Source organism: Engraulis encrasicolus, unplaced genomic scaffold (genome assembly GCF_034702125.1).
Source record: "Engraulis encrasicolus isolate BLACKSEA-1 unplaced genomic scaffold, IST_EnEncr_1.0 scaffold_223_np1212, whole genome shotgun sequence".
NCBI lineage: Eukaryota > Metazoa > Chordata > Actinopteri > Clupeiformes > Engraulidae > Engraulis > Engraulis encrasicolus.
The window spans coordinates 22,629-36,419 of NW_026945507.1; the positions used below are offsets into that span (position 1 = coordinate 22,629).

General features: G+C 41.9%; 1 long non-coding RNA gene across 1 annotated transcript; it reads left to right on the plus strand.

Annotated features, from left to right (window-relative positions):
- Positions 1-263: 263 nt before the first annotated feature.
- Positions 264-3,247, plus strand: LOC134442711 (uncharacterized). The gene is made up of 2 exons (XR_010033449.1): positions 264-1,115; positions 1,333-3,247. It is a non-coding gene; the product is annotated as an uncharacterized LOC134442711 (long non-coding RNA).
- The last annotated feature ends 10,544 nt before the right edge of the window (positions 3,248-13,791 follow it).

Genomic DNA, 13,791 nt, shown 5'->3' on the forward strand with positions numbered 1-13,791 from the left:
AGGGCATACGCTACGTAATGCACTGGGCATCGGCCCCAACGTCGGACTGGGCATCGGCCCCGACGATGGACTGGGCATCGGCCCCGACGATGGACTGGGCTCTGGCCCCGACGATGGACTGGGCTCTGGCCCCGACGATGGACTGGGCTCTGGCCCCGACGATGGACTGGGCTCTGGCCCCGACGAAGGACTGGGCTCTGGCCCCGACGACGGACTGGGCATCGGCCCCGACGTCACCCTGGGCCGGCGACTCCGCATCACCCTGGGCCGGCGACTCCGCATCGCCCTGGGCCGGCGACTCCGCATCGCCCTGGGCCGGCGACTCCGCATCGCCCTGGGCCGGCGACTCCGCATCACCCTGGGCCGGGGACTCCGCATCACCCTGGGCCGGGGACTCAACATCACCCTGGGCCGGCGCCTCAGGGCTCGTGCTTTAACGGCGCACCTCAGCATTGCCCTGGGCTGTCTCACCTCAACACCACGGCTCAACACCACGGCTCAAAATCACAACTCGGCATCACAATGGGCCATCGCCTCAGCATCGCACTGGGCTGTCGCCCCAACTTTAGCGCCAGTCACCTGCTTGTATCGGTATCCTCATCCATCCTGCATGACAAACTTATCACAGCTACCCACTGGTAGCGAGTAGGAGTTTATGTCTATTTTGATATGCCATTTTTGTTCCGGTGCCGTTATTCAGTGATGTTTCAGCTTTCTGCTCTGTCCCTCTCAGGTCTCGATAACCGGCTCTCCAACTCTCCTCTGTCGTAAGCTCGCACTTTCTGCATTCTCCTGATTAAGGTGCCCCCCTTTTTTTTATTGCTAGTCTAATCATGCAGTTACCGCAAGTTGTCTCTCTCAACCAACCAGGGCATCCGCCCCACTGCCTGTGTCAATGCCTGCTTTGCACAAGCATTCACCGCGCCACACCGCGTAGGTGTTTATCATAATTGACATGGGGTTATTATTTCCTTGGTCGAGATGTTTTCTTGGTGTTTTATTCATTGTTTGTTTCAGCTACAAGCTCTGCTATCTCCCTCTCTTAGGTCGTGATTACCAGTTGTCTGCCGATTCTCCTCTGTTTTAACCTGACCTTCCTGCTTATCCTGGCCGAGGTGCTTGTCTTTAATGTTAGCTACTCATGCTTTGTCTCAAGCTGTCTCTCTCATCACTCTGGCAGACGCCCGCATAGTGCGGGCTTTCAAGGCAATGGGCTGCCGGTTGTCCGACGCATGTGCGTGTTGCATTCGGCATTCCTCGCTTTGTCATCTTGCTCAGTGTGCTGTTTCTGTTCTGTTAACTCTGTTTCCTTCTTCTCATTCCTCGCCCAAGAGGTATACAGCACGCTCGTTCAGAATCGGCGTGGCCACCACGGCCACTAAGCGGGGTCTGTCCCCTACTGCGATCAAGGCGCTGGGTCGTTGGTCGTCTGGCGCATGCGCTTCCTGCATTTGCCTCACTCCTCATCACGTAATTGAAGCATGCTATATCTGGTCTGTATCTTTATGTTTTCTATTCTCATTTCTGGTGACGGTGGTATTTTGCTGCGTCGGCGGCATTCACTCTATCTCTTGGGGGGCTATCGCTCCGGTCACCCGGTCATGTCTGTATTCTATCCTTCTCTCATCTATCAGATTGATTTTATAGTGGTCCGTAAGCCTGTTATCTCCATATTTTGTAACATCGAACCAGCCTGGCTAGTTGCAGTGGTTGTTTATCCGTGATGTCAACTATCATACCATATTACATTATATTATAGCCTACGTTCATTCATTCATCCATTCATTCATTTACTCATTCATCACCATGTTCTACTCTCTCCCTTAGGTCACGATTCCGGCTCCCTACCTACTGTCATAATCTAAGTTTTCAGCGCTCTCCTGACCAAGGTGCATCTATCAATCAAATCATAACGCTCTACTGCCTCTCTGCTCTCAGAGCATCTGCGCCATCGCCCGTTAACATAGCATCATCATCATCATCTTCATAGTCATCATCACAGGGCTCCAGCCTCTGCCGGGCCGCCGCCCATAGCTTAAGCCTCCACTTCTCCTGACCAAGGTCACGGTTCTGGCTCTCCACCTACTCCCGTCACAATCTAAGTTCACAGCGCTCTCCTGCCCAAGGTGCATCTCTCAAGCATAACCTACCGCCGTGCTGTCTCTGTTCTCAGCGCATCCGCGCCGTGTCTTCTTGCATAGCCAAAGATACCGACATTATCATCATCACCATCATCACAGGCTTCATGCCTCGGCTAGACTGCCGCCCATAGCTTAAGCCTCAGAACATCCCTATCATTTATAATCTCATTTAATCTATCATCATTCGTCTTCCAACCTATCACCTATCACCTATCACCCATCATCATTGTCATCATTGTCATCATTGTCATCATTATCATCATCATCATCATCATCATCACCTATCGTCCTTCATTTTCCGTCTATCAATCAATCATCTAACTAACTTTTCATGTCTTTCAGATGGTGTCTCCTTGTAAGCTGTAGGTGAGTTCACTTCTAATCTCTATTTTTGGGGCAGGCTACGCCCGCCTCCATCTCCGCTGGAGGATATGCCGTCCTACCCTGGAGTTCAACGCGAAGACGGGAACCTTCGCCAAACAGATTCATGCATTTTATATCAAGTGTAAATTGTTCGCCAAACGGATTCATGCATTTTTGTATCATGTCTATTGTTCAATAAATGTTAATAACGTTCAATTGCCTCTCGAGTCTTCATGGTAGAAATGGGAGCTTGCGTAAATTCTACCAGGGAGACTCGAATTTCTCGGCTGTCAAACTTACTAGGCTAACCATCCAATCTCCCTTTTGACAGATCATACATGCGTCATCATTGCCCAGGATCGTCAACCAATCACAACGCGAGATTGGGGATTTCCCCGTTACACATCACTCAGGCATCGTTCCCTCTCAGCCAATGGATCGCATTCACGTTTGTTTAAAAATCAGTCACTCATTCTGATCTCTGCTTTCCAGTTAAGCCGACTTTGAAGCCACCACCACCCCTCCGTCCACCGTCACCAGTGGTTCCCGTCTGTTAGGGGGCAGGCTACGCCCGCCTCCATCTCCGCTGGAGGATATGCCGTCCTACCCTGGAGTTCAACGCGAAGACGGGAACCTTCGCCAAACAGATTCATGCATTTTATATCAAGTGTAAATTGTTCGCCAAACGGATTCATGCATTTTTGTATCATGTCTATTGTTCAATAAATGTTAATAACGTTCAATTGCCTCTCGAGTCTTCATGGTAGAAGATGTTTTGAACTGTGTAAGGGACAACTTGCAGCCTGTTTTCATGTAATTGGTCACATGTTAATGGATTTGTTTTTCATTGAGGGAAATAGTTGAGCCCTCTTGGCAAAAAAGATAGTGTTTAATGGCAAAGCCCATTTGCTAGTACAGCCACATAGTTTTGTGGCTTTTTTGTGTAACACACATTTCTCACTAAAATAAGGGGGGATACAACTTTTTTCTTTTCAGCAGGGGCCATTTTGTATTTTATAGCTAACGGTCAATAGGGGGCGCCGCCAATTTGTAGCAGATGATTTTTGGAAACCTTAGACCCATACCTAACACCATGCCAAAAATCAGAAACGTGCACGATTGTAATGAAAATTCATGAATTCCCTCCAGACTGTGATTGTGATCCTAGTTAGATGAAAGACGGACAGGGAATTACACCAGTGGTTCCCAACCTATGGGCTGGGGCCCACTGGTGGGCCGTGAAGGTATTCCAAGTGGGCCTTGAAATAATACTCTAAAAATTATAATCACATTTTGGTGTGTGTTGCTGCTGATTTATTTGAGTTTTATTCGTAATCGGGTCAGAGGTGGGCCCTGAACATTTGTGATAATTTGAAATGGGCCCCAAGTTAAAAAAGGTTGGGAACCCCTGAATTACACATTTTGTGAGATGCAGTGCTCATGCCACAACAAGATANTGTCTNTGTCGTCTTATCCCCTCTGTCTTCCCTCTGGATCAACACCAGATAGCAGTGATTCTTGTCGTGCCACTGACCCTGACAACGCATCAGTAGCAAACACATATTTGGAAAGTTTCAATAATGCCATCTTGAGAATCTTGATCTCATGCCTGTGTTTCAGGATTTCCACATCTATGATGTCAGCGTGCCTCTTCTACAGAACTGAATGTAGCCTATCATCTGCCACCTCGAGACTGGACACACACACATGCACACACACACACACACACACACACACAAACACACAGGGCCGCTGACAGCTTTGGCTGGGCCCGGGACAAAAATCTCTGATTGGGCCCCCCTTCCACCGACACCGACACCACACCACCCCCGCCAAAAAAAAAAAAAACAATTTTACCATTCTGAAAACATTACATTGTTCTATCCATGCATTTTTTTATAGACAAAAACTAGATAGGATTCTCATTCCTATTAATAACACAAGTGTAGCCTAAGTGTAATTTGGCAATTTGAAGGCTTGCACATCAAAACTATGACTGAGAAGGAGTCACCGTTTGCTAAACTGACCTCAAGTGATGTGTGCTGCTGTGCTCCCTCCCTCATCAAAGCCTCCCCACAGCAGGAGTAGGAATATGTCAATTTACAGAAAACTATGCACAACGAATCTACACTGTATTTCTCCTCACAAAGTTAACAGGTTGATAATTTGTTAGCATCTGTCCTAAGCGTAGATTTAGCAATAGCGTTGCATAGCGCTGTTTAAAAAGTTGGTTGTCCTTCGCCTGGCAAACATACGCCCGAGGCTACTCCTAGAATCTGTGTGGGCTCATATGCATTTTATTCTTAACTGACAGTCAGATTTGAAGCACAATGTTATTAAGCTGTTCTGGTTAGGAAATAATGCAATGTCCGTTTCTAGTGTGTGCCTGCCTGTGTCCCTGCCTGATTTTGATTTGGAAACATATTTGCGGAGTAGGCTAAATGCTCACGGCGTGTCAGTGTTACGGTGCCCATCCATTTGTCAGTTTGACGCAAGCCGTACCAACGCATTCAATTCATTTTCAATGAGATGCGGCAAATCGTTGTTACCGGACTCGCAAAGCATGTTGGGATTCCGGCACGGCGAGCGTGGGTCCGGTGGCACGTCAAAAGTTGAGCTCTCCTGAAAGGCTAGAGATCCATTATAGCGTTACGTTATTGCAGCTCGACGCACTGCTACTACAGCTCGCGTGGCCCGGGAGTTATATACAGGAAGTATATCAGTCTACATTTCTAGCCATTTTTATCGATATAGCAAACCAACTGCCCCTAAATTACAGTTCTAAATGCTCTTACCGAACTCGGCACATGTGTTTTTTTCACACACAGCTTGGCCTCGTGTTGTTATGCTTATGGTCGAAATCGAACATAATCATTTGAACCCAGGTATCATAAGCACATGCAACATAAATGCTTGTAGTCTATATTTTGTACATCCAAAAGTTCGATAGATGTCAAAAATCTACTTTTACGGAGGGAAATGCACCTTCGTGATGACCACAGGTATCATGGGACATCTTCATGTGCTCAACAGTCATTGGGTAACGCAGTCCGTCAGCCGCTGCTAATTTGCATAACTTTCAGGAGAGCTCAACTTTTGACGTGCCACCGGACCCACGCTCGCCGTGCCGGAATCCCAACATGCTTTGCGAGTCCGGTAACGACGATCTGCCGCATTTCATTGAAAATGAATTGAATGCGTTGGTACGGCTTGCGTCAAACTGACAAATGGATGGGCACCGTTAGGCTAGAGATACATTATAGCGTTACTTGCTACTGTACTTGACGACGGGGCTGGAAAAAGTTGGCCGTGTCTTACCTGGATGTGCTGCACAGCTGCTTTTACTGGTACCTGCTGCATCACCCGAGTCTTTTCTGAAATATTTATGTAGAGAACCCCTCAGGCTTTTGGCTTCTTCATCTCTTTTTCGCCTTTCTTTCCTTTTCAGCGCTCCTGACTTGTGCATGTTGTTGACTAATTGGCTCGCGCACTGACCACTTATCGAATGATGTCGTCTTTTTTTCTAGAAAGACCAAACCATTTTGGAATAGGGGTGATAGGGGGTTATTGGCCATTTCATTCAAGGGCAATGAAGGCAAATATCTATAAGTCATTGTTTGAATGCAAATAAAGCACCTTTCTTCCCTAAATCAACACATTTTGAAGTGACCATATAATAGTTAATCCCAACGTCATGGCCCGGGACAAAAAGCCCTTTTGTCCCCCCCTGTCGGCGGGCCTGAACACACACACACACACACACACACACACACACACACACGCACACACACACACACACACGACAGCCTTCAAACTAAAGGCAATTTTCTAATTATGGCGACATATTACAATAAAGCTTTTTGAATCTTGAATCATTGGCTAGTTCCCCCTGTGCAGTTCTAGGGTGCTTTCTCTCTGTTCTCATGATAATTGAATCCCCACAAGGTCAAATCCTGTATTTGAAATGAGTGATGGTTATTACCTTTGCCGAGACAAAGTCGGCGAAGGTCATGTTTTGTTTACCTGATTCTTACCATCTGATATGCTCTCGTGAGGCATGGGAACGCCCCCGCGATGTAAATGTATAATGTAAATCAGGTTAATGTTTTGTTACCTTCGTCGAGACAAAGTCGGCCAAGGTTATGTTTTGACCGCTGTGTATTTATTTGTGAATATGTTTGTTTGTTTGTACTTCATATAACTCAGACAGAACTGAGCCGATTTTTATGAAATTTAGTGGGATGATTGGTCATGACCCAAGGAACAATCGATTACTTTTTGGGAGAGATTGGGTCCAAGGTCAAGGTCAAGGTCACGAAAAGGTCAAAAATGTTTTACTTTGCCAAGCACTATATGCCAGAACAACGTGTGCATGCGGAATTGAATAAGAGGTCAAGACTGTGCCAAAAATGTAATATTACGATATTCCGGTCCGATTTAAATGAAACTAACACCAAAATTTGGAGAATGTTATGCCCCACACTCTGAAGATAGCCAGAAAAAAATAAGTGGTGTAGGCGAAGGTTTGCGCTCTACCGAGTGCCCATTCTAGTTTTGTATTTGTTGAATTTTCAAACAACTGCATCAATAGTTCTCTCACCAGCTTCTCACTTTGGTTTAATAGCCCATTCCAGTCTTGGTCAGGTCTACAATCTCTGAGCCAGATTGACAGCAAACAAATCGGAGCAACTTGACTTCACCAGAAGGGGAAAAAAGCAATCCAAGAACAATGTGAAAGACTCGTGGAAGGCATGCCAAGATGCATGAAACTATTGAGTTAACAAAAGTGTTAAGTTGTTTCAAAGTGAATATCTTATTGTTGGTTTTTTTTTGCATCGTCTGAGGTCTGAAAATATATATTTTATTTATTTTGACCATTCTCATTTTCCGCAATTAAAAGCTTTTTATTGTACTCTATTTAGAATAGATCAGAGTAAAGTCGTCCAACTTAACTCACCTTGATGAAGGAAAGTTTTTTCTTCGTCTTTAAGGCCTACTTGGCTTTTCACTTCTACAGTTATTTCCTTCCTTTCTCCCGATAACACAGAAGCCTATGAATTAGTTTAAGTCTGTTCTTGTTCCGTCAGGTCTCCCCTTGGCTCCACCCAGGGCCGCTGCTGAGATTTTGGAGGCCTTAAGAATAACTGGTCAGGAGGGCACCCCTTCATAATTAAACACTAATAATAATAATAATATGTTTTTAGTCTCAATTTAGTAGGCCCCAATTTGGGGGGCGAAGTGGTTGAGGCCCTAAGCGCTCTGCTTACTCTGCTTATGCCTAGCCGCGGCCCTGGCTCCAAGTGAGTGACTGTGTCTTTTCTGTATTTTCACAATATTAAGATGTAAATAAAAAACACTTTTCAGGCCATAATCAAAAAAGTAGTCTATTAAGCAGAAATACAGTTTGAACTGTGTATGAGCCACAAATAAAAGCACATGCAAAAAACAAGCCACACAAGCGGCAGCACGGTTGGTGACCATCATTTTTTCATGAGCAAGCATGCTCAATCCAGTTTTAAATTAACAGGATTCTCATTCAACTGTAACAGCCAACATTGAACTGGCCTGTAGCTTATGCGAAAACAGGTCTTGGTGTTCACTCACTGACTTGGTCCAGTGTTATATTCACTCAAAGATGAAAGAAGTGGCAGTGAGTGTGTGCCATTGAAAACAAATACAAAAATAGAAAAAAAAAAAAACTGGGAAAAAATACTCCACTCTGACCTCCATTAATTGCTTGTGGACAGACGACAAAAACATGAAAGAAGAAGAGAAAGACTGAAAGTAGAGGACAAAGCGTGAAGGAGTGAAAGCCGAAGAAGACGACAAAGACAAAGAAGAGGTTTTGCTGTAAGTAAACAAGATGACGTAGGCTACATTTGCAGTCAGATGGTACAGATATCTGAAGTATGGGAGATAGCCCCGTTGCATAAAGTTGTGAGTTGAGTATGTAACGGTGTCTGATAAATCATTGCATCTTAGGCTTATACAGGACATACTTGGTCTTGCTTTTAAATGATCGGTGGCATTCAATGTGTATCTGAAGTATTTATTGTTATAGGTTTTAAATGGCATTATCAAAGATAAATTCACACGGAAAGGATGTATACAATTCATACACATTTTTTATGGAAAGAATCTGTTCAGAACGTATAAGAACTAACCACTGTCTTAGTGGTAAATCCTTGTAAATCCTTGTAAAAGTATCGGTATAAAAATACATACACTGTATGCCATGTATGAAAGTCGCCCCTTTAGTGATTTCTCATACAACGTCAAGTCAAGTCAAGTAGGTTTTATTGTCAATTTCTTTACATGCACTGGTCATACAAAGAATTTGAAATTACATTTCTTGCTTTCCCATACAGACATAGACTAATCTAGGTAAGGACATAGACAGTATAGACAAACAACATATTAAGTAAAACTGGCATGGCATTTACAATATAATGTGTACATTTTTTGTGTGAAATGTATTTTACATGTATCATATATATTCTATGATGGCCTTCTATGTTTTTTTTTAATATGAAATTGAAAGCAAAGTAATGCCTCACTCATTCAAGGGGGTAGCCCCCAGTGGCGCCCCAAGGGAGCAGTGCAGCAGGACAGTACCATGCTCAGGGTACCTAAGTCATGAAGGAGGATGGGGGAGAGAGCAGCATTAGTTAATTATTTTCCCCACTAACCTGACAGACTGGGATTCGAACCGGCAATCTTTGGATTACAAGTCTAACACCCTAACTACTCACCCATGACTATATCCATGACAGGCATGGTTTACTCCTGAATCTTGTCCCTATCGGTGTTTCGTCATACACCAATTAGGCGAATCTACAGTAGTATGATTAAAGTACAAATTGTAGCCTACATGGTATTTACAAATAATGTGTATGATACAATTACTTTCCTAGTAGGATTCATATAATGTTTATACTACTTTTTACTTATATTTTTCAGTGTCAAATGTATATGCATTTATGTAGATGCAAACATAGGCCGATACGTGTTCTGTTTGAATTTTGGATCTAAGGGCCCATAGGCCTAAATATCATTTGTACATTTTATTGTCATGCCATGGGTATGTGATTTTTGGTCAGACATAGACCTACTGTCAACAGCAACGGCAATCTTAAACCTAATCAGGGGTGCATTTCTGGAAACAATAGTTGGGTAGATGACAGTTAGGCAGAAAAAAAAGATTTTTTTACAAAACATTGTTTATGAGGGAAAAAAGTATATGTCTACATAGTGCAGCAATTAATCTTTCAAAAAATCCAAGTGGTCACAATGTTGGTCTATTAATTGATTATTTATTTACGTTGATAAAGCAATTTGCTGAAAATATGTCCTTTGGTGTGACATTAAGAAATACATATATTAAGTAATGTAGAAATGGCTTGATGGGGTTTTATGAACATTGTTACACTCTTCATATTTATTTAATTTTTTTAAGGAATTCAAGTCTTAATTTAATGAGAAATAACCATTTAAGGATTTTTTTTTCCCATTAGAGGTGAGCTTATTAGAAACCTTCGAGGAAATATAGGGATATCTTTCTTTTTAAATGTTCAAAATTGTCCGAATTTATACTAACATTTCAGAGATGATAATGTGTTCTTCCCTAATGCAATATTCAGTGTTTATCAAATTTATTGTTAAGCTGAAACAAATATTTGAGCGTTTTAAAAATGTCACACCGTAGGACATTCATGTCACACTAAAGGACAGAAATGCAAAACTGAGCCAGAAACAAATGTATCAACATGATTATTTTGTCTTTTGATCATAATGTAATGTTGTAGTCAATATTGACCTACACTTTATGCTTATAAGTCTTTAAGTCATAGATTATCAGCCTATCGTAACACTTAATGACAGCCATGCGGTCATTAAATTTAGCCTGCAGAGCTCATAAGACTCATACTGAAGTGTGACATTGGCATGACCATCACACCTCACCCTCTTTGTAGGTATGCTATGACTGTCACACCATTGAACCTGTAGTGTGTAGTGGCCAGTGCCTGTTTGGTATCTCAAGCTGGACAGCACATTTATGCTATATTGAGCTCTCCACAGCATACTTTATTCATCTATACTTCTCTATACTCTCTCACTCATCTTTCCTTCACTGTTACCATTGTATTTTATGGTTTCAAAGCACCATTAATGACATTTTATATCCTTTGACAGTATCTAGAATCAACAGCAAATATTCATCAACAATGCATCAAAGTATAAATTCCAATGGCCAATAAAGGAATAAGTAATTTGAATACACAATATGTATCTAGTCAAACAACAAAATGTACAACCAGTTGTTTTAAAACCTATTTCTCAGATATCTAGTCCTTTGGTGTGACCTGTTTGTCCTTTGGTGTGATACTTCAAAGTGTCACACCATAGGACTTTTACCATCACACCATAGGACTTTTGAGCTTTTGAGTTAATTTAAAGCCATGTCGTTGCCAACTGAAATACAATTTCACCTTTAGTAAGATGCATTTTCATACATAAGAAAAAAATATGAAAAATATACACTATTGTCAAAATGTATTTTATGGCTGTCACACCAAAGGACTACAAAACTAATACATCTTGTGGTAGCAAAACATAATTGATTGATTGAAGAACTCTGAGAGAAAAACCTAAAATCCACCCTTGCCATTGGCTTCTTAAGGGTCTAAAGTCACAATTTATGTTCCGCTGGAGCTTCAACAATAGATAATTATCCACAGAATTAACCAAAAATATGATGTCACACCACAGGACATTGTTTTCTGTGACAAAGTTTCATAAGTCCATATGGTCTCAGAAAAACAGGAAAAAAATTAAGCATTGCCACTTGCTAAAATAGACACCTTGAAAAACATGCCAGGGTTGTTTAGACAAATGACTGAGCTTTGATTATTTATTTAAAAATGTTTTAATATGGAGAACCAGGCTTGCCTCAGTCACACCATAGGACAAATGTGACATTTGACTCAAAATTAAGTATGCTTATTTAAGCTCTGGATTTATTACACATTACTTTTTCACAACAACGACATTAGTTTAATCATTTAAAGCATTGACAATTTTGAAAACATGAATTTACCTAATTTTAAGAGCCTGCGACAGCAAAATTTACACGTCACGTCATCTACCCAGTTCCTTACTATGTTAGCTACTTTGTTATTTGCAATACAAGTCATTAAGGAATTACACAACATCAAAATTGATCTGGGCACTTTCAGAACTCATATAAAACTTGTAATAAATGTGTATGAATTTTATATATAATTTCCATATGGGCATATATTTGTCTGTAAGACATGAAGATGGCAGACTATTTTGATAATCGAATAGCCTTGTTTATGGGCACTTTTTAAAATCCGATTAGGCCTATAATAAAAAGTCAAATAATCTCCTTAAATATAAGCAGTTTAAATATTCAAACTGATTAGGCCTATTAGGTAGTTTAGAACATTCACATAAGCCGTTCACTAACACCAACCACTAGGCCAAATGCTGGTGAAATTTCAGTTGGTAGAAAAGACCAACTTACTACCCACTTTGACCCATTAGTCAGTGTGTGTTAATTGGCTAGTGGTGGGAAAAAAAACAATTTAGGACCCTGGTTAGAATATTTCTGACTTTTTTTTTCTAGAAAAAAGCATACATTGTTCAACTGTTTTCATACCATAGAGGAATATCAGCATGAGTGACCCTGGAGATGGCAGCAGAGGCCCAGTGGAGACACCACATCTGGGTTATGGGGAGGGAAGCAGTGATACTGCAATCATAGGAAAGCTCAAGGAGAATGTGGTTGCAGAGAGGTGAGTTAAAAAAGAATATACAGTGATCATGTCAGTCTTGCCAAGCCGATCTATAAGTTCCTTTCAATTTCGATAGCTGACAAATGTAAAATGAGCTTTACTGTGATGCAATTGAGGAAATTTACACTTTATTGTATCTAATCATTAGGCGACAGTCACATGATTTAACATGACACGAGAGAAAGATAAGAAATCAGTGGGGTTTCAGTTTTGGTCACATTTATTGGAATGAGTGGTCAGACCTGACTGCTTGTCTCTCCGTCCATTACTATGATGCAGGTTGAGCCCGACTCTCAGCGGTCAAATAGTAGTGTATGAGATTGGCCAAACTAAACCACTATGTGCTTTTCAGTTTAAATATAGCTTATAGCAATACAGTCAGTGAACAATTTTTTAAACTTTATTTTCTGTAAATTAACCACTACCAGTAAGCTGTAGTTGTGAATAGGTGCTGTGAGCATTCCAGACAGTACAGTATGCTACCATGCTAATGCATGTTGAGACAAACATGAACCATATTGAGACTATATTATTGAGGTCTTAAACTAGGCAGTTGTGCTGTTTCCTGCAGCCGTCAAGATGAAAGGTCATCCACTCCTGTGCCAAGTGTGATGTCCATGGCAAGTGATGACTTTATCAAATTTCCTCTTCAGTTTGCTGAGGATCTTCAATGCTCAAGGTACTGCTGAATGCTTTAAAAAAGATGAAATAATTTATCATATACATATGGAGACTGACCAATAGAACTGATTTATATTTTATAATGAATTAAGAAGAAAAATATAAAATAATTATAAAAATGGGCAGTCATGGGTGAGCGGTTAGAGCGTCAGACTTGCATCCCAGAGGTTGCCGGTTCGACTCCCGACCCGCCAGGTTGGTGGGGGGGAGTAATCAACCAGTGCTCTCCCCCATCCTCCTCCATGACTGAGGTACCCTGAGCATGGTACCGTCCCACCGCACTGCTCCCCAATGGGGCGCCACTGAGGGCTGCCCCCTTGCACGGGTGAGGCATAAATGCAATTTCGTTGTGTGCAGTGTGCAGTGTTCACTTGTGTGCTGTGGAGTGCTGTGTCACAAATGGAGTTGGAGTTTCCCAATGGGCTTTCACTTTCACTTTCACTTTAAAAAATAGCAGATACACAAGGTTTCTGCTGGATAGTGGCGATAATACAGATAAACATTGTAAAGAAGAAAATAACACCATGTTACGTCATGGTACCATATATCCTCCATCAATCTACCCATTTCATATCATGCCCAAACATCACAGTGCATAGATATGACAGGCACATTTATGGCTGCAAAGTTTTGGCCTATTGTATTTTGATCATATTAGTAAATGTAAATTTATTAGTAAATATTCAATAAAACTGTTATGGTTCAGGCTTTTATTACTGATAGCAGCTTATTGGTTGGCTGTGACGTAACACGTCACAGCGTATGCAATGTTATGTGTGCAATGGTTC